Here is a 17,218-nt window from a genome sequence, read left to right as displayed (position 1 = left end):
CAAGATCCACTCTCCCATCACCCAACCCAGTCTGCCCACTACGCCCTCTTTTTCCTCAGACCACCCTGATTATTGGCGACTACACCACCCGAAATCTTCTATTCTTTAATTCAACAACACACTGTTTCACCAGAGCCATTTCTTTCGGAATATAGATTCCGCACACAACACAGCACTGAAACCGCCCTACTTAAAATCACTAACGGCCTCCTTCTCTCCTCCAACTCCGGCCAACTCTCCATCTTCATCCTCCTTGACCTTACCTCCGCCTTTGATGGTGTCCATCAACCACTCCATCCTACTCTCTTGCCTGCAATCTGTCAACATCACTAACAATGTCCTCACTTGGCTTCAGTCATTCCTCACAGCAATTCATCCACATCAACAACTGCTCCTCCTCCACTGCCCCCCTGTCCCATGGTGTACCTCAGGGTTCTGTGCTTGGTCCCCTTCTCTTCATCCTCTACCTTCTACCCCCTCGGTCAAATTATCCACCATCACGGTCTCCACTTTCACTGTTATGCTGATGTCCAATTGTACATCTCTACCCTATGTCCATCACCTCTACCATCCACTCCATTCTGTCTAACTGTCTTTCCGATGTTAAATCCTGGATGCAAACAAACTTTCTTTTTCTCAACTGCGTTAAATATTACCTTTTAATTATTCACCCCGAACTCCCTCACCCAAACTGCCTCCAACTTTAACCTCACTCTTGACAACTCCACCCTGTTCCCCTCCTCTCATTGTCGCAACCTTGGTGTCCTTTTTGACAATAATCTCTTTCGACCAACACATCACCCAAATCACCCAAACTGCTTTCTGCCACCTCAGGAACATCTCTCGCCTCCAACCGTGACTTTCTTTCGCTGCCGCTCAAACCCTCATCCACGCCTTCATCACCTCCCGCCTTGACTACTGTAATATCATCCTCTACGGCACAACCTCCAAACTCCTTAATAAATTGCAATACATCCAGATGCCACCCACCTTCCCGTGACCATATCACTCCTGTCCTTAAAAACCTCCACTGGCTCCCCGTTCCCCTGCACATTCAATTTAAACTCCTCCTACTCACCTATAAAGCCCTTCACAATCAGGCCCCCTTCTATCTCTTCAACCTTCTCCACTCATGCAGTCCTTCCCCCACCCTCCGCTCCTCAAATGCAAACATCCCTTGCCATCCCCATGACCAAGCACAAAACCTGGGGGACCGGGCCTTCTCTGTCGCCGTCCCCACCCTCTGGAACTTTCTACCACAACACATCCGCAACTGTGCAGACCTCCCATCCTTCAAAACACTTCTCAAGACTCACCTATTACGTCATGCTTTTAACATCTCTTAATCTTTGTTACTCTTTTCTTGCTTTGTTTTTCTTTTCTTGACTTTAGTGTGCTTTGTAATTTTTGTGGGGGGTTTTTTGTTTTAAACTGTAGGTTTTATTCATTTATTCTTGTTGTAAAGCGTATTTGAGTGCTATGAAAAGCGCTTTCAAATAAAATGTAAATGTATTATGTTGGACTTTACCATGAATCACCTTCTCCACAGAGGGCAGAGATTTTAATCAGCCAAAGCAAATGCGTCTGGTTCTCGAGGGGTCCAGGGAAAAGGAATGTGTGAAGGTGAGAGTGGATGCATAGGTCAGGATGAGGCTTCAGTCAGTGACAGTGATGGGCCTTTTTCTATTTGCCAGGTTGGGTTAAATGGAGGTAATCTTTGCTTGGAATGTCCTGCCATAAACTCTATCACAGTGTCTCCCAATCTGAAATGTGATGAAGAAAATGACCAGTGGGTGATGTAGATTGTTTCAAAATAAACACAAGTGCTAATCAATATGGGCTGCTGTGCTGCCAAAGAAACACAAGTCTGCCTACACTCACCCACTGCTTACTCCACGCTCAAGTTAGCTGCAATCTGCCTGTGTGTAATTTATGATGAAGGTGTCATTTTCAGAATGATACGCCATGGATGAGGGAGCCCAATTCACAAGAAAAATATAAATGTTCATCCCTATAAAGAAAAACACATTATTCTGGGGTTCTGTGCGCTTTCATTTGCAAGTTGAGTGATCTGAGGGATGCCATAAAAGCTAAAACCAGATTGCTGCATTCAAGTGGTTGTGACAGATTAAATGAATACAATATTTTCAGGCCACTGTTATGAATTATGATGAATGATTTATGAAACAGAATTAGAATGCACTACATAAAGGTATTGTTTGGCATTTGGGAAAGTGCAGATATTTGTGTGAAGTACAGTTACACTACAGCGAAATCAACTTCATACTGTGAATTAGAGCTGCAATCCAGCTCTAAGACTGATGTAACAAAGTAGAGAAAACGTCATAGTTCACTTTATTTCAATACACCATTTTATTTTGATAAAATATTTAATTTGGTAAGAGGAAGTGTGCATCTTCTCTGTCTTACTGGATTTCCCTTGGGTAATGTCACTTAGGTGATAATGTAATTTCTAATTACCATATTTCCTGGACTATAAGCCACACCTTTATATGAAATGCCCCGGCTTATATAGAACACCCCGGCGTGTTCTATATTTAGCAACTGTCCCGCATGCGTGACGCTGGAACAGTTTTTAAGATCGGCATGCCTTGTGGTCGCGAAAATACGTTAGTTTTAAAGTTAAGCTCCACAACATGCTGTTTTGATATGCTGCCTTCACAATTTTTCAAAAATGTTTTTGAGTGCATAGCACCAAATGTATTACTCATGGTGAATAATTCTCTTCGATCAGGGTAGTTTCCCCTGGCCTTAAAAACTGCAGTAGTAAAAACACTTATTTTAAAAAAGCCTGTGTCATCAATAAGTGTCTATCACAGCCCATATCAAATCTTCCATTTTGGGGAAAAATCATTGAAAGGGCTGTTTTTCACCAGATTCACACTTTTATGATGTAAAACAATCACTTTAATGCATTTCAGTCTGGATTTCGACCGCACCACAACACTGAGACTGTACTTAATAAAGTCTTAATGACACACCTGAATAATGATGCCTTCAAAAACACCATATTGGTATTGCTTGATCTCAGTGCTGCATTTGACACAGTTGATTATAATATACTGCTCGGCAGGCTAGAACAGTATGTAGGATTTACTGGCATTGTGTTGAATTGGTTCAAATCTTAGTTGCAACATAGGGACTAATTTATCTTGATTGGTGGTCATGAGTCTGAGTGAACAAAGATCACATGCTGGACGTACTGCCATTTTGGGGACGGAGGACGACAATTTTTTTTTTTTTTTCAAGGACGGACTAAGCAAGGACAGAAGTGTGCTTTTGTCCGTCCCTGTAATCGTCCATAACCGGGTCAAGTAGCGACTGACATGCTATGTTGATTTCTTTTATAAAGAAAGACCACTGTTCTCTTCTGCGATACCATGGAGCCGCCTGCCTGCACAACAATGTAGAGTCCTTTTTTTTTCTTTTTGATGTGCGTTTTCTGCAGTAATGTTGTTCTCATGGGCATAGTTTGTCCTCTAGTGGTTCAACACAGGATGCCCATTTCACTGACAAGCAAAAAGATGGACAGGATAGCAAATTTGTTTTGTTAACTGCTAACAATTAGTACATACCTTATCCCTTTGCATGCAAAGTATGTCCTTGTCTGGGAAATCTCTAGAACGTAAAACACTCTCCAAGCCGTCATTCATGCTCATCCAAGTGCCGCCACACACTTAAAGCCCGGAATGACCCGGAAGTGGAAGTCTTCCGTTGTCCTCCTAAAATAATAATAATGTAGCCCAGTTGTACTTTCTGTATTGTGTTCTGTTTGTGCATTCTTGTTTGTACTTTGTTATTCTTCTCTTCGTATTAAGATCTCTGTTTCCGGTGGTTACTTCCGTGTTTGTCGTGCGGTCACGTGTGTAGCACGTTCAAACCGATTGCTTAAATGCGGAAGCGATTGTCCACTGGCCGAGGAGAAAGTGACGTGACATATGTGGGGGATTGTTGCTGCGGGTACATTGCCGTATACAGGTATTATCGATTTAAAATCACAATTAAGTTTCCACTTAAATAAATAAGGGTCTAATCCGTAAAGAAACTACCGTGAACTGTAGGAGCCGACTGTCTAAGACGAATGCTGAGTGGGTGAGGAAGCGGAGTGGAGTGTATGCTCTATTGACGGAATTGGTGAGTGTGTCAACTTAGTTTGTCAACTTGTCTTTCTAGGCATCTGAAAATCAGTTTAGTCTTGCAATTTGATGATATTTTGAATGCCATGTTTCTTAAATATGAAATATGATTGAAACTGGAATGCAATGATGCACTTATGGTTGCCTACTTATATTCAATATAACAAGTATTATATTTATATATTGTACAATATTGGATTAATTGAATTGAATAATTGAATGTTGAGGCTATTTATAACGCAATTGTGTTATTTGAATAAGCTATTTGATTGTGTATACACGGGATCATATGTAGACCTGTTTTATGCAGGCCAGGTCGATGGCGAGCTAGGAGCCAGGATTGAGATTTGGAAATTACCTGGAATAGAACTGGACCAATCGGAATCATCCCCGCTCTGGTCGGGCTGCATAGGAGGCTGCATTTTAGTCAGCCGATTCACTTCATTGAACTGCTATCCTACACAACTTTTTCACAGCTCATCCACTCATTCACGCCATTTCCTGCCCAACTTTGGACTTTCCCCTATACACCTACAGTTGAGCTGTTGGATTCAATTGTCAGACTGAGGAACTGTATATGGATTGATTAGTACACAATATTAGATTAGTAATTTGAATTATTAGATTATTCATTCAAAATATTATATTAATAGATTAATAGTTTATAAGAGAAAATTTAAATCGAAATGCTTATTGTTTTTTTCATTTATCGTTGTCTGTGATTAGTGTTGTCTGTCTTTATAAAATAATAATTCTTGGTGCCAATTCAAATTTCATGGTGTCCAGTTCTTCATCTCCGCTCCGAGAGTAGAACCTGTGTCTTCTGATTCTAAATTCAAAGCCATGTCGCTATTTGTACATGTAAATTTGCTACGTGATACATTCATATAGGATAGCGTGCATGCTACATTGTGTTATTTTGCAATTTTTTTTATTGCAAAATAACGCAATGAAGCTGAAAACGTATTGCGTTATAACGCAAAGGTTTTGCAACAAAACACAATAGTATTGCGTTATGAAGCAATCTTAAATATTCTGCCTGTAGTGATGTAGTGACAGTTCTTTTAAGTGAACTGAATCATTAGAATCAGTTCATCAAAAAGAACCAAAAGATTTGCTAAACCAATCATCCCACCCACCCCGACCCTGAAGTTGCAGTTATTGTAATTTGTGTGTTTTTTCTTATTATTTTTATCAAAAACGTTGCAGCTATAATGTATGAACAAGAATGGCAGTACAGTACGTTCACTCACTGAATCGTTGGTGAACGGGAAATCGCAGCACGTTCACTCACTGAATCGTACATGAACAGGAAACGTAGTACGTTCACTCACTGAATCGATGGCAAATGGGAAATGGCAGCACGTTCACTCAAAGGCTCGTTCATGAACGGGAAGTTACCTCACTTATTCGTTTGTGAACACCAATGGTGTGGCAGCATGTTCATAAAATCCCTCCTCCATCTGACACTGGCTGCTGATTGGTCATTTAAGAAAATTGACGACATGCACGTGACTGAGTTCAAATGAACTGAGATAAAATCACAATCACTCTGTTCTGTCTTTGTTCGTTGCTTGAATAAAAATATATTTAAAAAAAAAAGAAGAACGAATCACTTGAGGAAGTGATCCATTCACTCACGTTCACTGAAAAGATTAGTTTTTGAATGAATCATTCACAGACGACCCAACACTACTCCCCTGGTGGGCTCCGTATTCTGACGACCGACAATGGTTGTGTTGGCAGCTAAATGCTATCTTGGTCGACACTTAAACAGTTGTAAACAATTCAATCCAGTCACGATAGTCTCATTATGAAACCTCAGCCATTAGCATCCCTCCCACGGCGTCATGCACAGACGCTTTTTTTTCGTGAGACAGACTGACGAAATGTAAGGACAAAGAGCTTTAAAAGGACGAGGACAGACAAGGTTGGAGGATGATTATTTTTATGAACAAGGACGGAGCGACAATGACGGAAGGGTGCCAGGTTGGTGACTGAGAACAGACAACGGATCGGCAAAAAAGGGTAAAAAGAGCCCATCTCTGTTTATTTCAACCACAAACGGTATGGGCATACTCATGGAAAAATAAATGTAATCTATAAGTGGTTACCAAGGCAACGCAGCAGCAGCGAAATGTATTGATCAATAATGAATATCTGGCAGATCCTACCTCAACAGGAAGAGAGTCAGGGTGAATCATTTATTTTTCACTTGACAAATATATGTATTTATATACAAATATATTCCTTTGCACTGTGAATGCCAGGAAAGGATTCTGACGAATTGTCAATATTTCAGGTCAATTTTATTTTTGGGGGGGCTTTGGGGGAAGAGGATTGTTAAAATGATATACATTTTATCAAAGAAAGCAGTAAACTGATACATGAGGACTTCCAGTCATATAGGGAATTTTATTTGCGCCAACAATGTAGACAGTCCTCTCGAACAGTGCTGACCCAGCAGGCTCCACTTTACATGTGCACTGAATGTATTCTACTTTATTTATTCATTCATTTCCAAGTGGCCAAGTGCTGTCACTTTGATGAATGGGAGCTGGAAGTAGCCAATTGTTTCACTCGACAGGACAAGTCTCACCTGCTCTGAACTCAAATGTCCTCCTTGCCAGAGGAGCTCTGTCATCATTGTGGTTTTTAGACGCTCATGTCATGGTGCTATTGTCTTCACACACACTCTGCTGTCACAACCCCAACCTCCCCACCCCCATGGGGGAATTGCATTTGCAATTAGAATCTACCAGAGGAATTGGGGCTGTTCACTTCAGTTTGATGTCCATTTCTCTGAATGCTTCGTGCCAGGTGGTGATTATGTAGTCGGCTCCAGTGTTTCAGGAGAGTGGTGAGGACCTAAGAAGCTGCTGTGACTGGCTCTATTTTTGACATTTGATTCAAATGGTCAGATGGTGATACATGAAACTAAAATCGTAAATAGCCCCATTTATTGTTGTTTTTTAGGCCCTAGACTGATCTTGTATTAAAATAACTGTTTTAGAATTAGAATTAGGATGTAGAGTACAAGTAAAAATAGCCCACCCAGCACTGGACGTCTTCTGGACATTGGATTTGGGGATAAATCTGGTCAGTCCGTCTTGGACTTGATTTAGCCCAGAAATAGTCATTGAAAATTGGGCTGTGTTTGGGTCATCCAAATATGTCCAAATTTAGTCCAAAAATAATCATTGAAAACTGGGTTGTGTTATAGCACCTCCAACATAGTCGAAATTTAGCCCAAAAATAGTCGTTTAAATTTGGGTGGTGCTTAGCCCGAACAATGTGGTCCCAATTTAATCCAAAAACAGTTGTTAATAATTGGGGTTTGTTTATCCCCTTCATTGTGGTTCAACTTTAGTCCAAAAATAGTCATTGAAAATTGGCTATTGCTTTAGCCCATCCAATGTGGTCCAAATTTGAATCCAAAAATAGTCGTTGAAAACTGGGTTGTGTTATAGACTGTCCAATGTGGTCCAAATTTAGTCCAAAAATAGTCGTTGAAAACTGGGTTGTGTTATAGCCCGTCCAATATGGTCCAAATTTAGTCCAAAAATAGTTGTTGATAATTGTGTGTTTAGCCCGGTTAATGTGGTCCAAATTTAGCCCAAAAACAGTCATTTAAATTTGGGTTGTGTTTAGCCGTCTGTGTTGTTGTGTTATTGTTTTTTGTGAAGTTGTTTGTTAGAGTTGCAGCTGTTGTGAAATGCGCTATATAAATAAAGTTGTATTGCATTAAATGCTGCATGATGTTAACAAACTATCGTCTCAAAAATGTAATTTGTCTTTGCTATCGTAATTGGCATTTATTAAAGATATTTAAAATATATGTCACTCCCGCGCACCATTTTGAATGGGGATGGACTTCCTGGCTGGCAGCCAATCAGAGTGATTGTCACTGACACACTTTGCAGACTGATGTTGGTGTATCATGCATTCAATTCATATCCAAAAAGTACCATGACACAAAATATATGAATTTGCCACAATTCTAAACACATGCATTCTACTTTATGAAACCATGACTGAGCCACAACAAACAATGACCTCCCTGCCATGTTAACATACGCACATCACCGAGTAGGTTGAGATTGGCTGCCTCGTGACCATGTCACGCGCATGAGGGCCGATTAGTGGGCCGGACTAAAATCCACTTCTGCCCTTACTTAATCGAGCCCTATTTTTCCCCAAATGTGTCCGGTCCGGCCCTGGGACGGACTGCCCAGCTCTGTTTCAATTTTCAACCAAATTTAGACTGTGAAAGGATGTCTTTTTAAAGACGTCTTTTCAACAACATGAAAATGACATCTTTTCACCTTTCACTTTTCAACCCAATTTAGAGTGTAAAAGGATGTCTTCTCAAAGATGTCTTTTCAACCACATGAAAATTACGTCTTTTCACCTTTCACTTTAAACCAAGTTCGGACGTTTTGTGAACGGACACAAGTGACGTATTTTCTACGTCTTTTAAACCAATTTTTGCTGTGTGGGAGTGTCACTGGACCTAAAATTAAATGTGCTCCTGACACACTACTAATAACAAAGGTAATTGCCAGTTATATTACTATACTAAACTTTTTTTTTCTTAATTCTAAGAGGAACTGGCCATTTCAGAAACAACGTAGGCATGGCTGCAGGCTATTAAATGTACGGACCGGAGTGAAGACACCATCAGGAATACCCGCGTTTGCGGTGCTCATTTCATTTTTGATAAGTTGTCGTGGCCATTTGGTTTAATTTAACCTCTCGGTCTTGAAATGTTCAGTAGGCGGTCAGGAATTGTGCAATAATGGCAAGGTGTGTTTGTCACTACTTCTAGCACGTAACTGGTAGCTAACTCATTTACTGTAGCGATGAGCTTCCGTACACACTTGCTCCAAGTAACTAAAGCTCTTAATTCATTATCATTACTGTTTGTGATGCTTATTTTAGCCGTTTTCCCCTTTTGACTTGGCTTATGTGAAAGTATGTGACACTTGACTTGTTTTCTACATTTTCCACGAGGCCATTTTTATGTGATCACGTTGCGCAGGTATGTTTTGCGCTCCTCTCAGAGAAATGCACTCCTCTCCGAAAAATGTGCTCTGGCTTGTTAAAAATGTGTTTTCAGCATCTATTTTTAGGTATGATGTACAGTGCAATCTCTTGTTCGATGCAGAAGAAAATGATACTCTGCCAAAATTTTTGTTGCCTTACTGTGACTGGGGGTAGATGCAGGGGAGCCATCTGTTGTCTTTTACAATTTAATAACTTGCAGAAGGTCTCGGAGCTCAGCTTAAATAAGACCTCAGTTGTGACACGTTTTCAGGTCTTGGCGCCCGCAGTACTTCTTCAATCTTGTCTTGTGATTTGTGTAAACCGTGCTTGTCGATAACGTGGCCACAGTATGAGATCTTGCTCTTGAAAAACTCACACTTGTTTCTCTTTGCACGTAGGCCGTACTCGCTCAGCTTAGCAAGCACTTTGCTTATGTTTTCCAGGTGTGCATCGTTGTTCTTTCCAGTTACGATGATGTCATCAAGATAAAACTGTATACCTGGAATACCTTGAAGCACTTGATCCATTGCTCTTTGCTAGATTGCCGGCGCTGATGCAACACCAAAGACGAGCCTGTTATATTGAAACAGTCCTTTGTGGGTGTTGATGGGGGGGTTTCCTATCTGACTCCTCGACCTCCATTTGCAGGTAGGCTTGGGCTATGTCAATCTTTGAAAACGTTTCTGCTCCGGCCAATGATGTAAGAATGTCATCAATTTGTGGCAGCAGGTACTGGATGGTACATAGCGCAGGATTGACGCTGACCTTGAAGTCTCCACAGATGCGAATAGCTTCAGCCTTTCCTTTCTTGGTCACAGGTACTATAGGTGTTGCCCAGTCACTCCATTCGACCTTGGACAGGATGCCTGCAGCCACCAAGTTCTGAAGTTCAGCTTCCACCTTGGGGCGCAGCGCATATGGCACTGGCCATGCCTTGTGGAATTTTGGAGTTGTGCCTTTGTCCAACTCAATTCTCGCCTTTATCCCTTTTAGTGTTCCAATACCCTGAGTAAATACATTTTTATGTGTGTCAAGCAGCTGCGAGAGTCTTAGCGTGGCCTTGTGTGAGTGGCCATCTTCTTTTCGTGCCACATGTAGAGCCTTGATGGTGTGCCAATCTAGTCTGATCTTCCTCAACCATTCACGTCCAAACAGTGGTGGGCCTCCCTTTTTCAGTACATAGAGCATCAGTTGTCGTGTTTTGACTCTGTAAGTAACTGTTACCTTTAATTTTCCTACAGGGCTCACCCTTTCACCCGTGTAGATCTTGAGTAGGATCAAGGTCCACAATAGCGGTGGGTTGGGGAACAGTCGTTTGTAGTCTGCCTTGGAAATGACAGATAGGGCTGATCCTGTGTCTAGCTCCATCTTTAGTTTAGTGCCAGACACATCTGGTGTGACCCAGATTACTTTCCTGTCGTCTTCCTTAGTTACATCATGTAACTGTAAGCAACTCAATCCATTATTGATTGAGTTCTGATGTTGATTCGCTTTCACATTCGGTTACATTGTGGACATATTTACTTTTGAATTTTTGTTTTCTGCCCTCTTTTCTTTCTTGCTTATTGCCGATTTTCTATCGACACACTCTTTCAATGTGCCCGGGCCTGTCACATTTTCTGCAGTTCTTATCCTTAAACCACCAGTCATTTGCATTATGAGATGTTCTACCACATCTGTAGCACTTTTGCTCTTGTTGTTTAACATCGCTCACTGTCATCTTGCGTATGTCACTGTCCACGGCCTTTTTCTGTAGCTGCAGGGCATCTTTAGCTGCTGTCTCCATTGATACTGCAATAGCCATTGCTTTTTCCAGTGTGAGATCTTTTTCTGACAGAAGTCGTTTGTGTGTGCTTTGGCAGTGCATGCCACAAACTAGTCTGTCACGTAGTGCATCAGATAGTCCTGCTCCAAATTCACAGAACTGAGTCAACTTACGTAGTTCAGCAACATACTCTGCAATGCTTTCATCTTAGGACTGATTTTTGTTGTGAATACGAAATCTCTCTGCTATCACAAGGGGCCTTGGATTCAGGTGTTTTTTTAATGTGTTCACGATGCATCGGAAAGTCTGTGAGGAAGGTTTCTCGGGAGCTAATACGTTTCTGAGGAGGCCATATGTTTTTGAGCCCATCAGGCTGAGGAGTGTAGGGACTTTCTTTTCATCTGTCACATCATTTGCAGTGAAATACAGTTCAATTCTTTTAATATATGAGTCCCAGTCTTCATTTGTACCGTCAAACTCCTCTATCTTCCCGATAAACGACATGTTGTGTCCACTTCCTCACCCCCTCGACAACTTCGACGGCGCTGGTAGCCGTTAGCCTTTAGCTTAGCTCCCGCACTCACGATGCTCCTTCGAACATTCACTGCAGAGCTCCGCCATCACCTCAACATGCAATGCTGCACGCGTACTCTTACAGGTTAGACGGGTCATTCTCGTTGCCAATTCTCGTTGTTGTGTCTTTCACAACTTAACAACTTGGAGAAGGTCTCGGAGCTCAGCTTCTTTTTATAATGTAAACGGCATTCATTCACAATCGAGTTGAATCACTGATCACACTTGAAATTATATCACTCCGCGCATGTCGCGGTGCACTGAGGAAAGCACAGGGCGAATGATTACGCCTGGAAAAGTAGGTCCATACACTACACCGTCCACCGGGATTAGCCAGCCGTCCGTTGCCAGCAATGGTGTGGGAATCCGGTAGCCAAACAAACAAAAGTCAGACGGGGGTTGCCCTGCCAAGATGGATTTTATGGCAGTTGTAATTGCTGTTGTTTTATGGTCTGTACATGGGCACACTACATCACATATTTGTAAGTACCCAAAGACTTGTCGGCTCACAGTCTCTCTCTCGTGTACACAATGGGTGTCTTCTCTAAGTACAGGGGTTCGTTTCACAAAGCAGGTTCAACAAACTCTGTCTAATCCTAAAGTCTGAGTCGATCTACTCTAAGATAGGAAACTCTGAATTTCCGGTTCCAGAACAGCTGATTTGGATCAGTTTACTCAACTCGTAGTTTCTTCACCTGGAGTTAAGCGCTTGCACCACAACTATGAAAAGACAGCATCAATGGAGCCCCGATTCGACGAGTCACCATGGCAACGGGGAAAAGACCGGCTGCGTTTTTCAGCCCACTAGAACTTGAAATATTAATGCGTTCATACGGCGAGTTTGAACACATTTTGAGGAAGAAGTGCAACACCGCTGCAGCTGCTAAAAGAGGGAGACTGCATGGGAGAACATTGCTGCTCTGGTCAATGCCTAGCTTTCAATGTAGTCCTTTGCAATCACAATAATACACTCTAAAAACAGTTGGGTTAAAAATAACACCATTTTGGGTAAAAAAAATGGACCGATCCACAACGGGTCAATTTGACCCAACTTTCTTTCTTTCCAAAAAATGTATAGTTATGTGAAAAACAACCCCCCAAAATGGGCTGATTTGTACAAAAGAAATGCAAGAAAGTGGGTCAGATTGACCCAATTTGTGTATCGGTCCATTTTTTACCCAAAATTGTGTTATTTTCAACGCAACTAGAATGTATTAGAGAGGAAAACTGCTTGAATGGAAGGCTATTTTATTACATTTAGGTGCAATATCGCGGGGGAGAAACATACTTGGCAACAGCTGAAAATGAAATATAAAAACGTTGTTCAAACAGTGAAGACCTCGGCATAATCTATGGGGGTACACTGAATGGAAAGTTGGGTGTTGAATTTACTCAATTTTATTGTGTCAAGCGGTTGTACAAAATTAAAAAAATGTATCTGGATCCAAATGTATCTGGAAGAAATGAAATTCTTTAAATTCAACAGAAACTTTTTTCAGTGTATGATGGACTGTCACGTGAAACAGTACTGCTCAAAAAGATAATTATCTGGAAATGCTAAAACATCGCTGCACGGTATGATCTCCCAATAAATATTAAATTCTCTGCGTATATGTTCCACCTTCATCCACAGGTTCATTATCAAAAGGGCATGCCACCTATACTGAAAAAAGTGATGAATTTACTCACTTTCATCAAGTGGTTGCACAAAATAAAATCATCTGAATCCAGACATTTATTTACTAGGTGTACTTAAAATAATATCTGGATCCAGATGATTATATTTCATGCAACCCTTCAAGAAATAAAATTGAGTAAATTCAACAAAAACTTTTTTTGTGAGATGATGAGTTTGCCATCTTGGGGAAAAAAAACAGGATTTGTTTTGTACTGTAAAAGCAACGTTCAGTGCACTCTTTATACGCTAATTTTGCCTCATCCATTTCGCTTCTTGTGCTCTCTCAATATTTTAAATGTGTTTGAATGTGTTTGTATTGTTTTAATGTGTTTAAAGTCCTTTAAAAGGAAAAAGTACCATAAATGGAACAAAAATATGCCTAGGGAGTATTTAAATATGGTATTTCAATATCACTTATTTTTTTGTGCAATGCAACCCCAGCGATGGAAGTGGGTTTACTGTAAACAATTCATTTCTATCACATGGCTGAATTTGGCTCCAATTTAGAATTTCAAATTGAAAACACTTATGAACAGTAGGCTGAGAGTATTCAGTTTATTTAAAAATAATGATAAAAAAAACATACATTCATTATCCAAGCTGCTTATCCTCATGAGGGTCGCCGGGATGCTGGAGCCTGTCCCAGCTGTCTTTTGGCCATAGGCGGAGCCTGAATTGGTTGCCAGCCAATCGCAGGGCACACACAAACAAACATTCACACACACAATCATAGCTAGGGACAATTTAGGGCATCCAATTAACCTACCATTCATGTTTCTGGAATGTGGGAAGAAACTGCAGTACATGAAGAAAACCCACGCAGGCACAGAGAGAACATGCAAACCCCACACAGGAAGGCCGGGGCCGGATTCGAACCCACGACCTCTGCACTGTGAGATGGACGTGCTAACAAGTCAACCACCCTAATAAAAAAACAGGAGGAGAAAATGATACAGATCTTGGTCATTCAAATCTTATTAAATATAAATTATCTTCCCTTTGGAAGAACATCTCTAGACCATATCTTGGTCGGTTTTCCTGCTAATGACTTTCAATGACCACTTTTGCAGTACTTACTATGGGACAACTTTTCAAAAAATGAATCAGACTGAGTTACTACATAATGGTGGCTAATGTCCATCTTTCAAATGAGAGTGCATAATAGCTTTAATAACCACCCTGCATATATCAGACCAGTTTTAGTGGCGTTCTTATTCCTAGACAGCTAGGTCCACCCTTGTTTGGATGCATTTTTATGATGTCACCTTTAGCTATAGTCCACCACTATTGGCTTGAATTAAAACAATATGATATGATTAAATTGTTGACGCTTACATTTATTTCCGTCATCTTTAGCACTCACATCTATCAATAAACATTAGTGAGCCGTTCCTGTGTGCAGTAATTCATGCCCATGCCATCAGACAGCATGTTTGACACGTAATGTGTTATACTTTGGACCATGAGAATTTACTTTCCATCAGTATACTCTTCTCCTATCTTACACAAGTTGACCTTTCTCTCTGTCCAAATAATATGATTCCAGAAAATGGGAGACATTGTTGCTGTATTTATGTTCTTTAAAGTCTCATCTGGCTTCCCTGCTCTTGAATGTCAACAATGTCAACTTGTGTTGTAAAGCCTATATATTTATAATCATGAGTACTGTATGTCTCCTGATTGTAGATTTGGATAATGATACACCTACTTCTCCAGCATATTGTTCTGTTGATATTGCGTTTTCTTTCAAAGAGAGAATTCTGCCATTGTCCACATGTTTTCCCTAGTTTCACAGGCATTTTGATATTGTCTAGCTCAGCACTACTGTCTTTTCTTTTTGACTGCACAAAACTTTTGCTTCGACCACGAATAATACCCTAAAACTGAAAACGACTGATAAACAAGCAGCAGGTGAAGATGGCTGGAGTGAAAGTCTGACATGCATCTCCAGTGACAAAACTCTGAACCACTGACCACAAGGATCACACATCTACTCTTCCATTTCTATGGTTTAAACCATTGAGTGTCACTGGTAAGTGGAAGCTTAGCCCAGATGACTGTGGGTAAGGTCAGGATGCATTCTTGACTGGTTGTTAGCCAATTGCAAGGCACAGTCAAACAATCATTCACACACATTCCGAGCTCTTGGCGATTTAGAGACTTCCATTCACATGTTTTTGGACTTCGGTGCCTCATTTTCATACAAGTATTATGCTAATTTACAGCTGTCCACATTGACAATCGCATATTGTCCTAATACAGTCCACACATGACAAATACATTTCCGGTACTTGTATAGACTTCACAGTACCTCTACGAGCACTTTCACAACATTGTGATCTATTGTATTATTATTCATTTTAAAATGATTATCAAGCAACTGCTTGCTCTGTATCTTAAAGCTGCTTTTTAAAGGTTGTTCAAATATTAAAGTTCAAATCCATGATTTTCTCTAAAACTGCAATTATATGTACATTCAGTTTGTTTGGTTAAAGTGCACTGAATAAATATACTATGCCCAATATTTATGTGACAGAAATTAAATGAGCTGTTCCATTGGTTTTAATAAATGATTACATTTAATAAAAATGTTGGTGGCTGATGATGTCTTCTTAATGTTGGATTGAGTTATCTTATGAGTTAATTATTGTTTTTTTATCATTATCTGGTTATTAAATTTGGAATATATTTTGGTTACCTATTTATTGACATTTAAATGGTGCGCACATAGCCAGAAAGTCATACTATAATCATCATGTGACAAAATATCACTTGAAATTGGAAATAAGCATGCATTCGCACACACACGTGCACCCCCCCCCCCCCCCCACACACAACAAGAAACCAAATTCTTCAGCATATTCTCACAAATTTTCATCCAACTGAATCATAAGTTTTCTCTTCACACCGCCTCTGAAATCAGGCTTATCTGTATGCATGAATTTTGCAAGGGCCATTGGGAATGCAAAGCCTTCTTACCTATCTGATGTGATAGACGAGAAGGGAAGAACACATTCTCAGTCTTTTTCAGTGTTTTCCCCTCATGTTGCCAGTGTCTTGGTTACCATGGTGAGGCCCTCAGAGTTAAGGAAACTGCACACACTGTCAGTCAGGAGAAACAGCTGTTATCATCTTTTATTTTCTTGTGAAGTCACAGAATGAATAAAGAGAACAGAGGGCCTCAGCACCATACAAAATCGCTTTGTTGAGCAGTGGTGCATCACACCCAGACATTGGTTCTGTCAGCTGCTGCTGGTTCTGCCACATTTAATCAATTTCAACAAATGTCCTAGTTTGAGTACTGTAAGTTCAAAAGCGTATGCTTATAAAGTTTAGAAAAAAAAAAAAATAGACAGTTGTCATACCAGTATAAAATGAAGCACTGTGTGTTATAATGACAAAGTTATCTGCACATGTACTTATTGGGACCTAAGTCTGTTTGCAATGGCTGTGTGTAGGAGAGGAATGGCAAATGTATAAGCAATGTATTTATTACATCAAGGGAAATACATGCCTACTGCCCAAAGACAGCTGGGATAGGCACTCCAGCACACCCCGTGACCCTTGTGAGGATAAGCGGCGTAGATAATGGATGGATGGACATGTGGAGTGTTGTATTGGAGTAAAACAAGTTGGTTTCAGCTGTCATTAGATTGAATAATACTGTTTGCCCTACAAAAGAGACCTAAAAGAATGGCAGATGGACAATAAAATAACTTATTAAATCTCGTATTGTGGACCACGCAAACTCAGAACAGTAAAGCCAGAGCTGATACTCAAACACCAAACCTCAGACCTCTGACGTAGACATGCTAACTATTCAACCACCATGCTTATCTAAAAAAAAAAAAGCACATGTGAAGTAAGTCCTAAATCCATATTAATGTTGCATTAACAGGTATTATGTTGTACAGCTACATTACAGGTATCAGACACTGAAGAGAAATGGTTTTGAATGTGAATGTTTTCAGCAATGCTAAGTAAAGCTTGACAGGCAAG

Source organism: Filicampus tigris, chromosome 5 (genome assembly GCF_054856515.1).
Source record: "Filicampus tigris isolate MCC_2025a chromosome 5, RoL_Ftig_1.0, whole genome shotgun sequence".
Lineage (NCBI taxonomy): Eukaryota > Metazoa > Chordata > Actinopteri > Syngnathiformes > Syngnathidae > Filicampus > Filicampus tigris.
Note: the sequence above shows the minus strand (reverse complement) of the source record.